This window comes from Hemicordylus capensis, chromosome 6, assembly GCF_027244095.1.
Source record: "Hemicordylus capensis ecotype Gifberg chromosome 6, rHemCap1.1.pri, whole genome shotgun sequence".
NCBI lineage: Eukaryota > Metazoa > Chordata > Lepidosauria > Squamata > Cordylidae > Hemicordylus > Hemicordylus capensis.
This window is the reverse complement of record NC_069662.1, coordinates 59,123,502-59,137,566: the sequence shown is the minus strand read 5'-3', so window position 1 is coordinate 59,137,566 and position 14,065 is coordinate 59,123,502.

Below are 14,065 nucleotides of genomic sequence, written 5' to 3'. Positions count from 1 at the left end.
TTAGTTTTGGCCTTGTTTATATAAAATCCAGCCAACTGGCCAAATTGTTGTATTTTATCTAAGAGTCTTCCAATCTTATCCACTGGATTTTCTAAAAAAAACACAACATCATCCGCAAAGGCTCTCAACTTGTAATCTTGTTTCCCAATTTTGGGGCCATGTAGTTTATCATCTTTTCTAATACTTCTACAAAGCACTTCTAGAACCAATATAAAAAGCAATGGGGAAAGTGGACATCCTTGTCTAGTCCCTTTTTGTATTTCACAGTTGTCTGATAATTCCCCATTTACAATAATCTTAGCATACTGCTCCGAATAAATTGTCTTAATTGCCCTAATAAAGTTACTGCCAACACCCATTGCATCTAATAATCTCCACATAAATTGCCACGAAACATTATCCAAAGCTTTCTCTGCATCCAGAAAAATCATCGCCATCTGTTTATCATTATGTTTTTCATAATACTCCAATACATTCAGGACTGTTCTCACATTATCTCTCAATTGTCTCTTTGGCAAGAAGCCAGCTTGATCTTCATGAATAAAATGTCTTAATATAACCTTCATTCTTCTTGCCAGAATGGCAGCAAAATTTTGTAATCATTATTTAAAAGTGAGATTGGTCTATAATTTTTGACTAACGTTAAGTCTTGATCTGGTTTGGGGATTACTGCAATATTTGCATACTTCCACGAATCCAGCATAATCCTTTTTTGTAAAATATCATTCATAGTCCATTGAAAAGGTTGTAAAATTTGATCTTTAAATGACTTGTAGTACAAAGCTGTCAATCCATCAGGACCTGGGGCCTTGTTGGGCTTACTTTAATTTATTGCTTCTGTTATTTCCATGATTGTTATCGGAGCATTCCTAATTTCTATTTGTTCCTTAGAGAGTTTTGGAATGTTTTTGGTCCTAAGAAACTGCTCAATTTTTTGGTCTTCAGCTATTTTGCCTTTGTATAGTTCTGAATAATATTTGTAAAATTCAGCTCTTATTTCCTTTCCATCATAAGAGAGCCCATTTTTTGTAAGTATTTTGGATATGTAATATTCCCCCCCCCCCACCGCAGATCTAATTTTCCAAGCTAACAACTTGCCTGGTTTGTTTGCGAACTCAAATGTCCTTTGCTTAACATACTTCAAATTCCTTGCAAGTTCATTTGCTACTAACATAGAAAGTTGTTGTTGTAACATTTTGATAGCTTGAGTAACTGTCTTCTTATCTTTGGACCATAATAGTTCCCTTTCTTTTTTGGAGATCTGCATCAATAGTGTCTCTTTTTTCAATCCTCTTTGCTTTTTAAAATATGCCTTTTGCTGTATGGAAAAACCTCTCATGACCGCTTTACTTGCATCCCAGATTATTTTATTGTCCATTCCTTGATTTAAATTCAATTCAAAATAATCCTTTAACTTCTTTTTGGCTTTCTCCACAACATCTGGTTTTTTCAAGAGGTATTCATTCAATCTCCAACGAAATGAAATCATTCCTTTCTTCTTCCATGTAAAACAAATTGGATTATGGTCTGAAAAAGTCCTAGGCAAAATATCCATTCTTTTCATACATGGTGTAAATAGCCTTAGATGTCCAGACCATATCTATCCTTAGATTCACAGGTAACAGTTCAAAGGCTGCAGGGGTGCCACTTTAAGAGTGGGGAAGGGTACACTTACCCCTCCCGCCAGTTCCTCCTGCCGCAGCAGTTTGCTTAGAAAGCTCATCGGGGCAGCAGCGCATCTCCCTGCCACCCCATTGCCCCCGTTGGCCAGACATCCCTGATGTGCCTGCACGCACCAGCATGCACACACGCCCACGTGTGCAGGAGGGTCAGGGACTTCCAGCCATATCCGGCCAACGGGGTGGCAGGGAGGTATGCTGCCACCTCAATTAGCTTTCTAAACAAAGGACGCCGGCGGAGGGAAGTGGCAGGAAGGGTAAGGGCACCCTCCCCCACTCTTAAAGCGGCACCCCTGCTGCCTTTGAACTGCCCCGCCACGGTTCCGTGCGCATCCCTAATCCTAACTGCCCCTCTGCACTCTGGGACAATAAAATCCTAGGGTGCAAATGCTGTGCGTGGGATAAGCTAATCATCTCTCGTTCATTCAATATTCCTGCTTCCACTTGACTGCCTTGTCCTTGCATACCACACTTTCCCTTGGATTCTAAAGCACGTATTCTTCCATATCACCCCTCCATACACGCTGCAAAACCCTGTTTAGACATTCAGAAGATCACCATTTATACCTGAGTAAAGGATGTGGAGAACATGTCTGTATATCCTTGAATGACCTAGAGGTGGCTACATTCGTGACAAGGCTCCAGTCTTATCACATGTAGAAGGGGTGCTGCTGGACTGAGGTTCATCTGAACCAGCTCTGTCTTTTAACTGGATTTTGAATTCTGTGTTTAGGCATAAAGTGCTCCCAATATAATTTTCCCTGACTCAAATATTTATTTCAGAAATACATATCTGTCTGCAGACTGTAAAATACAATAAAATACAATATGAAAAATAATATGAAAATATGAAAATATTTATAAATAATTGGGGGGGGGACTTTGATTGAAAACAATCTTAAGCATACCTAATGTTTTAGGCTACCTTTGACTGAATTATTCTGCTTCTCAAAATAATATATCTGTTTGCCTGGAATACAGACTAGGATCGTGTATATCCTTGGAAATGGCAGAAAACCCATCGATACTTGTTCTAGCTTTTTCTTTTCTTGGAAGTCTTTCTACATATTTTTGATGTGTGCTGCTTGTAGCATCACAATGTTTGCTTTCCACTTCAAAACTTGACAAATATCGATTTCATCCATTTGACCGTTTAATGTACACCTGTCATGTTTATTGATATACACTTGATTATACCAGTCTCTTAAAAGAGATTAAAATTGGTTGTTGTTTTAAAATTGGGGGGAAATCCTAAGGATACCTATGTTTTAGACTACCTTTCGTTATTCTGCTTCTCAAAAATAATCTAGCAATGCATTAGTTTGCCTAGGATGCAGATTAGAATCGTGTGGGGTTTTTTATTTACACAAGGTACAAGACCTGTGTCAAAATATTATTTGAAAGGCCACATTGCCTAGGCTACTAAATTGATTTTATCTGAAAAATGATCTTTTACTCATTCATCTCCTGCAATCATTTCTGCAGAAGCGGAAGTTTTGAACCGTTTCTGAAAAGCAACATTTCCGTGAGGGGAAGAATAACTAATAAATAATGACACAACTGGTGTGAAGAGCATCTTGAGCAAAGAAGGCCCAAAATATGCAGTGCTTCCATCCAGCTTTGATGGAGCCAACAGAAATGTTCATCCACCAAATTCCATTTGCATCTCTGCAGGCCTGTGGCTAACAAAGTTGTAAGTCTGCAGAGATGCCAAGATTTCTGTTTCTTCTCCTCCCCAGCCCCATCTATGAGCTCTGCCACTCAAAGAAGGGCACATAACGATAACAGCCAAGTTATCTTTTCAAAAGTGGATCTTCTATTACATGCACTCCCCACTTCTCCAAGTGGTGAGATATTCCAGGGACAGTGCTACCCAAATTCTGGCTTTCTCTGGAGCAGCAATGCAGGCTTATGGTGGTGTCTTTGGAATATTGAGATTATTGACAAATATGCAGAGTGAGTACTGGAGAGAAGTAGGGGCACTGCTAGATAATTAAAAGATCCAGGCCCATAGGGCCCACAGCCAGTGTTCCCTCTAAGGCAGGGCTGCTCAACTTTGGCCCTCCTGAAGCTGTTGGCCTACAACTCCCATAATCCCTGGCTATTGGCCACCGTGGTTGAGGATTATGGGAGCTGTAGTCCAAAAACAGCTGGGGGGCCTAAGTTGAGCAGGCCTGCTCTAAGGTGTGTGCCCACTGTCACATGTCTTTTGATGTCAGCTCAGTTCATTTTAGATCCCGCTCAGGCTGACTCAGGAAGGCCCAAATGAAAGCATTAATTAATTGCTATTGAAGCAGTTAATCACCAGTACATGCACCTAATGGCACAGCTTGGAAATGACTTGATTAGCAAGCCAGAGGTTGCTGGTTCGAATCCCACCTGGTGTGTTTCCCCAGTGGCGTATCGGGGGGAAACGGCGCCCAGGGCAAGCGCCCTGAAATGGCGCCCCCCCCCGCGTTGCCCCCCGGCCCCCACATACCTAGGCCGCCGCCGGTGCCGCCCAGGCAGCAGATCGACGGCAGTGGCGACGATGTGGCGGGCCGCAGCGGCGCGTCTCCCGCGGAGTGGTGGTGGCGGCGGCTTGCCCGCCGCGCCGAGTGCGGCGGTGGGTGGTGTGGTGGCTGGCCTGGCGACGATGGGATGGCCTCCTCAGGGTATGTAGCGGGCGCGGCCAAGCGGCCGCGCGGAGTGCAGGCGGCAACGCCGAGCTTGCCTTCTGGTCCGGCGTCGCTTCTGCGCATGTGCGCCTGCGCAGTTGGGACACCGACGCCGGCATCCCGACATCGCAGATGTCGGCGTCCCAACTGCGCAGGCGCGCCAGGCGCACCTGCGCAGAAGCGACGCCAGGCCAGAAGGCAGGCTCGGCGTCGCTGCCTGCACTCCGCACCGCCGCTCGGCCGCGCCCGCTACATACTCTGAGGAGGAGGCCTGGCCATCCCATCGCCGCCAGGCCAGCCACCACACCAGCCGCCGCTGTCACTACTCTGCGGGCGACCCGCTGCCGAATTGCCGCCCGCATGCCCGCCGCCACACTCGGCAGGCGATCCAAGGGGGTGCGGCGGGGGGAGCCACTTTTTGGCGCCCCCCACGTGACCCGGCGGGGTGGCACCGGGGGCACGTGCCCCCCTGCCCCCCTATAGTTACACCACTGTGTTTCCCAGACTATGGGAAACACCTATTTTGGGCAGCAGCCATATAGGAAGGTGCTGAAAGGCATCGTCTCATAGTGTCCGGGAGGAGGCAATGGTAAACCCCTCCTGTATTCTAGCAAAGACTCGATGGTCCACTTTACCTTTACATCCTTGTTCTGGCATCTTTTGAGCAGGGCTATTGCTAGAGTCCTATTAGGACTGGGTGCTTGGTACACATTATATGCTTTATTATCAAATTCCCCCTCTGTTTGTAATAACTTCTTGTGGCAGCCTTGCACTTAAGTCTAATTTGTGTGTGTGTGTGTGTGGGGGTACTTCACATTAAAATCTCAAATGTTTGATTCCTGTCTCTGTGTGTGTGTCTTTGGGGGGGGGGGCAATACATATGGGTGGAGCAGTTACCCACTTCCTTCTCTTGGGTCATCGACCTCCTCCTCCACTGAGCCCTGCAGCTGAGGTTGCTGCTAGGCATGACGGCTGGGCTCTGCCCTCTTCACTGAGCCTGGCAGCTGGGTCGCTGTTGAGCATGAGACCAAGGTCCCAGGTATAGAAAAAGCCAGCCCCCAAATGTGAGGGGAAAAGACAGTGCCCAAATGGGAAGAGGCAGAGAATGGAAGAGGAAATAGAAACATTGGAGCTACCGTGAAGGGTTCTTTCTCCTCTGAAGTAGGAGGTCATGGCTCACAAAGGGTTGACTTCCACTCCTTGCTCCCGATAGACAGGAAATCTCAGGTGTTTTTCAAGTAGCTGAAGTCTGTCCCCCTTCTCCCAGCATGCTCAGGTGTGATTCCCTAGTTCCGACTGTTGCGTTTCATGATTGGGCTGCAGAACTCCACAGTGTTGTGGAACTAGAGGTTAGCACTCAAAGGGAGTAGGATAGAGGACGGATGCCCTGAGATATTAATCAAGGTAGAAACGGAGGTTGTTCCAAGGTTAGCATCGGAACAATTAGTCCCAAAGGTTGGCGCAGAGAGACATGGCCTGACACCACACTAGTCCCTGATCCACGGGTGGGCCGTGTGACCTCCTACTTCAGAGGAGAAAGAACCCTTCACGGTAGCTCCAATGTTTCTTTCTCCCTCAAAGTAGGAGGTCACGGCTCACAAAGGGACTTACCAGAGCAGTTATAAGTTACCATGGGGAGTGGGGAAGTGGATCAGTTCTGTACCACTTGCTGGAGCACCCGTCCCCCAATTTTGTAGTGCTTGAGAAAGGGAGAAATGGCGGGCCATGTGGATGCCCGGCATATTTCCCCTAGCAGCGCCTGTGCTGTGAAAGCCGCCGAGGTGGCTGCCCTGTGGTAGAGTGTGCTATGATGCCCCATGGAAGCTGGGTTGACGGGGCTTGTTAGGCTGTGTTGACGCATGCCCTCGTCCAACGAGCTAAGGTCATCTTAGGCGCCTTAGAGCCCTGTGAAGTCACGTGGAGGGGCACGCAGAGGGCCTCGGACCGCCTTAGGTCCTTTGAATGTAGGTGTGTCAGGCCCTGCAACCCTCCAGGGAATGCCAACTGCGTACAAGCGAATGTATGGGCTTGGAAGACTGAGTTTGTTAATCTATTTAATTATTTATTTTGACCAAGGTAGGGTCAAAGGACCCTACATCTTAGGGACCAGCACATCTGGCTGGAAGACACAGAGCTCCCTTTGAACCGAGAGCGCCCCCTGATTCCGATACTCTATGTGCCAGAGTGATCATCACTAGGAGAGGACCTTGTCGGATAGATACTTTAGCGGGATAGATGAAATTGGTTCAAAGGGGCCCATGTGAGGGTATCCAGTACCTCTTTGAGGCTCCATGAAGGAAGGAGATGAATCAGTGGAAGAGCGATATTGGTAGCTCCTCGAAAAAACAAGAGAGGTGGAGGTGGAGTTGAATACTCCCTGTTCTCCTCAGGCTCAGGACCGAAGCTAAGACTGAGACCTGTTATTTCAGAGTAATGGGTCCCAGAGCCTGGCCCAGGCCTGCCTGCAGGAAGGGAAAGCCGTGTCTTGGGGGGACTTTGGCCAAGCATATCTCAACTTTTTATGCCTAGCCCATCTAAGGTGGCCATTCTGAGGAAGACGGCCCAAATCATCTGGTAATTCCTATTGGTGCTTTGGCGCCTAGTGGCCCAGATTGTGTCTTGCACCGTCCTGGAATAGCCCTCTCTTCGCTAACTGCGTGCGGTTAACTCCAGGCATGTAGTAGAGCCATGCCCAGTCTGGCTGAAGCAACAGCCCTTGGGTCAGAAGGTCCGGCCGTTGCAGCAGAGGCATTGAGGCTGTGACAGAGAGGGGTACCAGTCCGGCGAACCATGGTCGCCTTAGAGCGGGGCCCCTATATTACCTGTGCCCTTTTCTGTCGGAGTTGTGCCATCAGCCTTGGACGACGACCTACCGGGGTGAGGCCGTCCAGGATACCCTGCGGCTAAGGAGAGTCGAGTGCGTCCATGTCCTCCGCGAGGTGGTGGTAACACCTCGTGAAGAAGTGGAAAAGCTGCTTTATTAATTTTATCATCATCAATTTCGGCGTCAAGGGACCCGCAAGGTCGGGGGAGTCCTAGGGAGGAACCACTTAGACCTCTCCTTTCTTTGTGGTCCAGAGTGGGTGGACTCAGGAGCCAGAGAGAGCCGAGCCCCATGCCCCACTGCTGACCCACCAGCCACGTGCATCCTCAGGCCTCCCGGCTGTTGCAGTGAATCACTGCAATCGGCCTGTATCTAAATTATCTTGCTTAGTCATAGAGGGACTAACCAGGAGGGCAGGCGTCTAGGAGATGGGAGGGGGGACCACCAAATAAATACAATGCTCTTCTCCCACAGAGGTTGCAGCACAGGAACAGGCAGCTCAGCATTAGAGGGCTGCATTATGGGAGATGAAATCATGATAATCTCCACAGTGTGGCTGGTGGAGGGATGGGAGGCTGCTGGAGTAGATTGATCTCCACACGCACCACTCACCTGTCGAGGATCCGGACTTACCGCCTCATGCTGTTGTCCCTGTCTGGTAGCCTCTGTGGCCCGTCTGGCACATGGGTCCACGTTGTAGGTGCAGCCTGGCTGCCCGCTCATTGACCGCTGAGCACAGTAGCGCATCAAGATGCTCATTGAGCAGACGCCTCTGGTCCTCGCGGGATATGTTATGCGCCAGGTCACTTGTGGCATGGGTGAGGGGCCAGAGGCTTCACCCAAATGCCAGCTCCCCGTGCTTGGGGAGGGGGTTGCCAACCCCAGGTCGAGGCCAACCAAGGTTCTGCAACCAGGATCTGTCATGCGCCAAGGTCACCTGTGGCGTGGGTGAGAGGCCGGAGGCTTTGCCCAAACGCCAGCTCCCAATGTTTGGGGAGGGGGCTGCCAACCCCAGATCGATGCCAACTAGGTTCTCCTCACAGCATCTGTTATGCGCCAGGTCACCTGTGGTGTGGGTGATGGGGCCGAGGCTTCACCCAAACGCCAGCAACCCTTGTTTGGGGAGAGGGTCGCCAACCCCAGGTCGCGGTCATTCAGGTCCTCCCATGTTGGTGTCATGCCCAAAGTCCACCTTGCTGGCAGATATTCATGTCTGCATCACACCAGCTGGGCAGCTCACCCACGTTTCAGAAGCGGGGATAAATAGGAAGCAGCCTTATACTGAGCCAAATAATTCTCCAGAATTGACTGGGGGATGCTGTCAGTGGCTGAGCCTGGGACCTTCTGCATGTTGCAGTCCTCCCATTGACAGTAATCTACCTCCCCTTTAGGGGAGGGAAGAGAGTTGGCTAAGGCAAACCAGGGCAAACTCTGCTAGGCAAAGGGGAGATATTTGCCTTTGCTGTCAAGAGACAGCCTCCTCTCCCCAGCTATTAGCTGAGGGTACTTCCTCCTCATTCAAGTGCTAGCCATGCTTAGAATTCATCTGGTAAATCCTATTGGTTGCCTCCTAAGAATTAGCATAGTAAGCTAAGCAACCCAAATAGGTGCAGTACTTCCTCCTCTTTAATAGAAGGGCGGTTGCTAGATGGGTCTAGCACTGAGTCATGGTCAAAGGTGAAGCTGAGACCTAGAGGATCAGCATAGCCACAGGGGTTGAGGCAGGGATCAAGATAAGGGGCCCCACCAGGGGCTGCGGCCTGTTGGAAAGGACGGGGGGGGGGGGAAGCAGCCCTCTTTCCCCTGAGAGTAAACTTGAGGGGTAGGGAAAAAAACCCCTCCATTAAGTGGCTGCTGCCACAGAATAACAGTGAGGACGATTTTAGTCTTGAGCCATTTAGACTATGAACTGGCTCCAAGTTATTTTACTCTCAGCCTAACCAAATTCCGCTGTGTTGTGCCTCTGTGCACTCTGCTCTCATGAATAAGGGTTTCTCCTTCCAGAGGGAATTCCCAACAGCACTGGTGATTTCTTGCTGTGTATGTCAGCTTGATTAATTTCATGTGTTACATTATTGTGAAATAGAAAAGAATAGAAAGCATTACACAATTGAAACAATATAGGTCTCAATATTCTACTACCAGAAATATATGACTACCCCACTTAATATGTCATCCTTTCTTTCTATCTATAATTCATCATATTTCTGCTTTCATTCCAGTCCAAGAGAAATCTATTCAACACACTGAGATTATTTTGTGTTTACAAGGGAAGCAATTTTAAAGTATTTGGTGAATTTTGAGCCAGCTATGCGTGCGAGCCTGCAAAGCTTGTGACTGTCTCTGCATCTTCATTTCATTGCATTACTGGGCCGAAATTCCTGAACTACTGCATTCTACTATTGGGCATGCAGGAAATACTCCTGGCACTGCCATATATTTACAAACAGCACAAACGGAGTTAGCTAGATTCAGAAAATGAAGCAACGATCCACAGAGAAGCCAATTACGCCCCTAAAACATACATAAATGTAATGTATGCCATCCGGTCGATGCCAGCTCCTGGCGACCGCAGAGCCCTGAGGTGGTCTTTGGTAGAATACAGGAGGGGTTTACCATTGCCACCTCTCGCTCACTACGAGATTATGCCTTTCAGCATCTTCCTATATCACTGCTGCCTGATACAGATGTTTCCCATAGCCTGGGAAACATACCAGTGGGGATTAAATACATATAAATTGGCACTTTTATGACAAATTATACTTTATAAAAAACAGTTATTAAAAACATAAAACATACACAATTAAACACTAGAAATAAATTGACAAAAACATAAAAATAAGATTGAATCCCATACTTTATTAACAAAGTATATTCCAAGTCCAATCCCACCAACATCCACAAGGAAATAGTTCTTCAGTGTGGAAAGGACAAAGCGTATCTAAAACACAGTCCACCGTATCCAAAGAGAGTTCAAATTAGAGTCAAAGCTTCTTAAATTCATGCAGAGATATAGCCACAGACTTTCTTATTACTGTTCATGACGTTACATTTCAAAGTAAGGTATCTTATTTCTAGTGAAATGTCTAGGGTTTAATTGTGTTTTATCTTTTTGATAACTGCCATGTTATATTTAGTATTGTTGATTGTGAATAATTCATGGACTGCTCCACTAAAACCCTGCATTCTGCGTTCATATTCTGACATCAGACCCATTCACATGTTATGTTCAGCACTTGCACAATGAGTGCACAGGGTGCACAGGGCAGTCACAACTCTGTACGGGGACAGCTATCAAATGTTATGTTGCACATAGGTACAGCAGGATGTTCCTATCTGTAGTATACATTGGAGGGGCCTGTACCCAGGTTCACTTTTAAAATGAATGTGGGTACAGAGCCATTCACACAAACACCTGTGGTACGAGTGTACAGACATCTCTAGGCTTCTGCAGCTTAGTGCACTGCACCCTGACTGCATATGGTGATGGTTTTTACTCTGTATTTAAATTTAAAACCATCTTTGAAGAATCAGCTGTAATACTTCACAGGACAGTTTGAAATTATATACATGAAAGGTTAACCGATATGGATGAACAAGAATCCTCAGCAGTATAGTGGCAAGAGTGAGATTAACCTGGATCAAATCGACCTGGTTTAAGTTGCTGCTCTATCAAGTTGCTTGCTGAGTCAACTTCAGCAAGAGCTTTTTCAGGGAGCATCTTCACTTTGGGAGGGTTAGTGTGCGGCCACATATCGGCCCAATTAACCCAAAGTGCCTGAACAATTTCAGAGAGCACTTCACACACCATTCAGGGGTTTTCCTCCGTATTGGAACCTAGCCCGGTTTATGTCTAGGGTTAAAAACGCCTCTTCTTCCATCGGCATATCCGTTATGCCCCAAACTTGCAGGAAAGCCTCGTGGTAAGGCCTGCTGTCTAAAAAGCCTCCCGGATGCTTTCCAGACTGGACACTACAACAGGGTCACTCCATGTCCATTAATTGTCCTTCCGCACTGCCTGGGTTTCTACATCGCAGTCCCTGCGCTGTCAGCAAGGTGCCGTCCACATTTCCAAAGCCTTCTTTCAGGTGTTCTCTTTGCAATTCAGCGCTACCACCTTGTAAATAGAAAGCTGTATTTTCCCAATGCAAAAGTTTCATGCAAGCTAGAAAAGACTGCTCCCCTGGTGTTGGTTTTGTGCAACAACCGCTATTTACGAGTTCAAAACAATATTGCCAAGCTGAAGTCAACTACCGCTGTTCAGCGGGTAATCTGGAAGATGTCCTGGGAGCTTTCCAGATGACACCTTTCTGACAGCACAGGGTTTGCAATGTCGAAACACAGGCAGTACGGAAGCACACTTAACAGACAGTAATGCCACTTTTGTAGTGTGTACTCTGGAAAGCGCCCTGGTCAATTTCTCTTCCTCTCAGTCTAATTTCTCTTGCAGCATTGTTGTGAGGATAAAGTGGAATAACCCTGTATTCTGCACTGAAGTCCTTAGAGGAAGAGCAGGCTATCAGTATGAGAAATAAAGAAGGAAAAATTAAACATTTTCTTTGAGAAAATGAGTTTTTTCTCTTTTTAAAAACAGGAAGCCAGCACAAATGTAGTGGAACATGAGCATAAAAGAAAGTATCACTAGCATGTTTTTGGAGAAGTTTACCAGGTCTTTACTCCAAAGAAGAGAAACTTGAGCTACTAACTATTTATTACATGTTATCCATGTTAAAGACCGTGTTCCAAATGACTGGTATATGAATGAGATTTTCTCAATCAATGTTTGCTGGAGAAAATTACATGGATTTTGTCTATAAAAATAAAAACTGTGCATTGAACAAAGATTAAGCAAGTACCTGGATTATCTGTGTGTCTGAAAGATTTAAAAGATTCCATTCAGATTGTCTGCTGCTTCAAACTGTCATCAAGATGCAAACAAAATATGGGAGTTCAGTCAAAGCAGGGTTGTCACAACCAAAAGATGCTTTTCATCTAGAGGTGTTGCTGCAGTTCATATTTCCTTCAGAAATATGGGCCCTGGGAGCTCCTAATGCTCACTTCAAGTGTTTGAATTGGAGGCAGGCATTTGTATCTGAAGGGGAATTTCCCCCGTCCTTCCAGAATAGGCAACTTCCAACCCCAATTATGGTTGGAATTTGCTCCTGGTTGCGACCCAGCCGCCTCCTCTAGGGGCTCCAGCCCCCTCCTCCTGGTTGCAACCCAGCCTCTTCCCCTTGGCTTGCCTAACACATTGCACCAGGTAGTGTCTCCACCTGGGCAGCTGGTCAAGGGTGACAGTTTTCCCCTTCAAATAGACCGGATGGGACATGCCATGCCAATGCAACCAAGAGGTTTGCCATGCCGATGCACCCAAGAGCCACTGCAGTCCTCAGCCTTGTGGCACTTCCAAGAGAGCAGCAAAGGTCCGGAACCAGGGGGTGTCCCAGGGTGTACATTGAGGCTGGCTATGAGCCCCAGCAGGGCCTGTGTGGTGGGAGCCCCCATTGCACCTGGCCTTTCCCTCCTGGAGGCCAAGCGCATCCTGCACGGCCCGGTGGAAAGTGTGCACAACACCACAGAAGTGCACCAGTTGACCATGCGTAGCAGCCCTGGCTGTGTTGGCTGCATTGTCAGTGACCAGGAAGCCTTGCTGGAGGGCTGGCTCCCCAGGAACCCTAGAATCCACCTACTGGGCCGTGGCTGCTGGCAGCTCATCTGACGTGTGGTCTGTGTCCATTGCCTCCACATGCAGCACAGCCCCCCAGGGTCATGCTGCACGGGAAGAGGTGTCCACGCCACCAGCGCCAGAGGCTCTCCATCTCTCCTGCCCCCACCAGTGCACAGTGAGGGACTGGAAGGCAGTGTGCAGCCCACTGCAACTGGCCCACAGAGCTCCTGCATCACCATCGCCCAAGTCGCTCTGGGTCCTTTGCCCTGCTGACCCATGCCCTGCAGTGGGAAGAGTCACTAAGGCAGAGCTCCAAGTGATCTCACACTGTGCTGCCATGATGCTCACCGGCCACCATGCTCACCAGCCCTGCTCACGGCCCTTTTCAGTGGTGGCGGGGCTGCTGGTTGCTCTTGGGGCTGCAGTAGGGATGGTGGCAGCTCTCTGTTGGCCATGCCAGGATGTGCCCTTGCCCCCTGAGAAGGGGTGGGATGGGGGTGGGGTCTGTCAAGGGATTCACAGAATGTGGGGAGATCCCGGAAGGCTGATGGTTTGGATTCCTGCATGACATGACGCAAGGATGTCTCATCTGAAGCCCTGTTGGGGATTGTGTAGGGGTTCTCCACATCTGAGGGCCCCTCAGTGGCAATGTCGGTGTGCTTATCCAAGGATGCTTCCGGGTGTAAGTTAGGGTGGATACTGACATTCAGCCCAATTCCGCCTTGGTGTTACATAAGCTCTTTGGGTGAATATTTGCTCCCTTCCCCTGAAGGAAGGAGACCCCCATCTCCTTTGTCCCCCCACCTTCATCCATATGAGACATGGAAAGGACGTGAGCTATTGACGTGATCCTTCCTATGCACCTTCCTTTCCCACCGAGTGGTCCTCACCAGCTCTTCTTACTTTAATGTCCCCCCACTTAACCCAAACATCCCTTGCTTTCTTTCCCCATCTCCTCTAATAATAAGCATCTAGTCAGTTAAGCACATACACTTAAGGCCCATTCACATGTTATGTTCAACACTCATACGATGAGTGTACAATGTACACAGGTAAAGATCTGTACACAGGACAGTCATTCACATATTATGCTGAGTGCAGTACAGAAGCACACTTCCTATCTGTACCATAATAGAGAACAGATTTGAAGGAAATACTACTACTATTACTACTACTAATAATAATAATAACAAACTTTATTTGTTAGCTGCCCCATAACAAATTGTTCTCTGGCCTA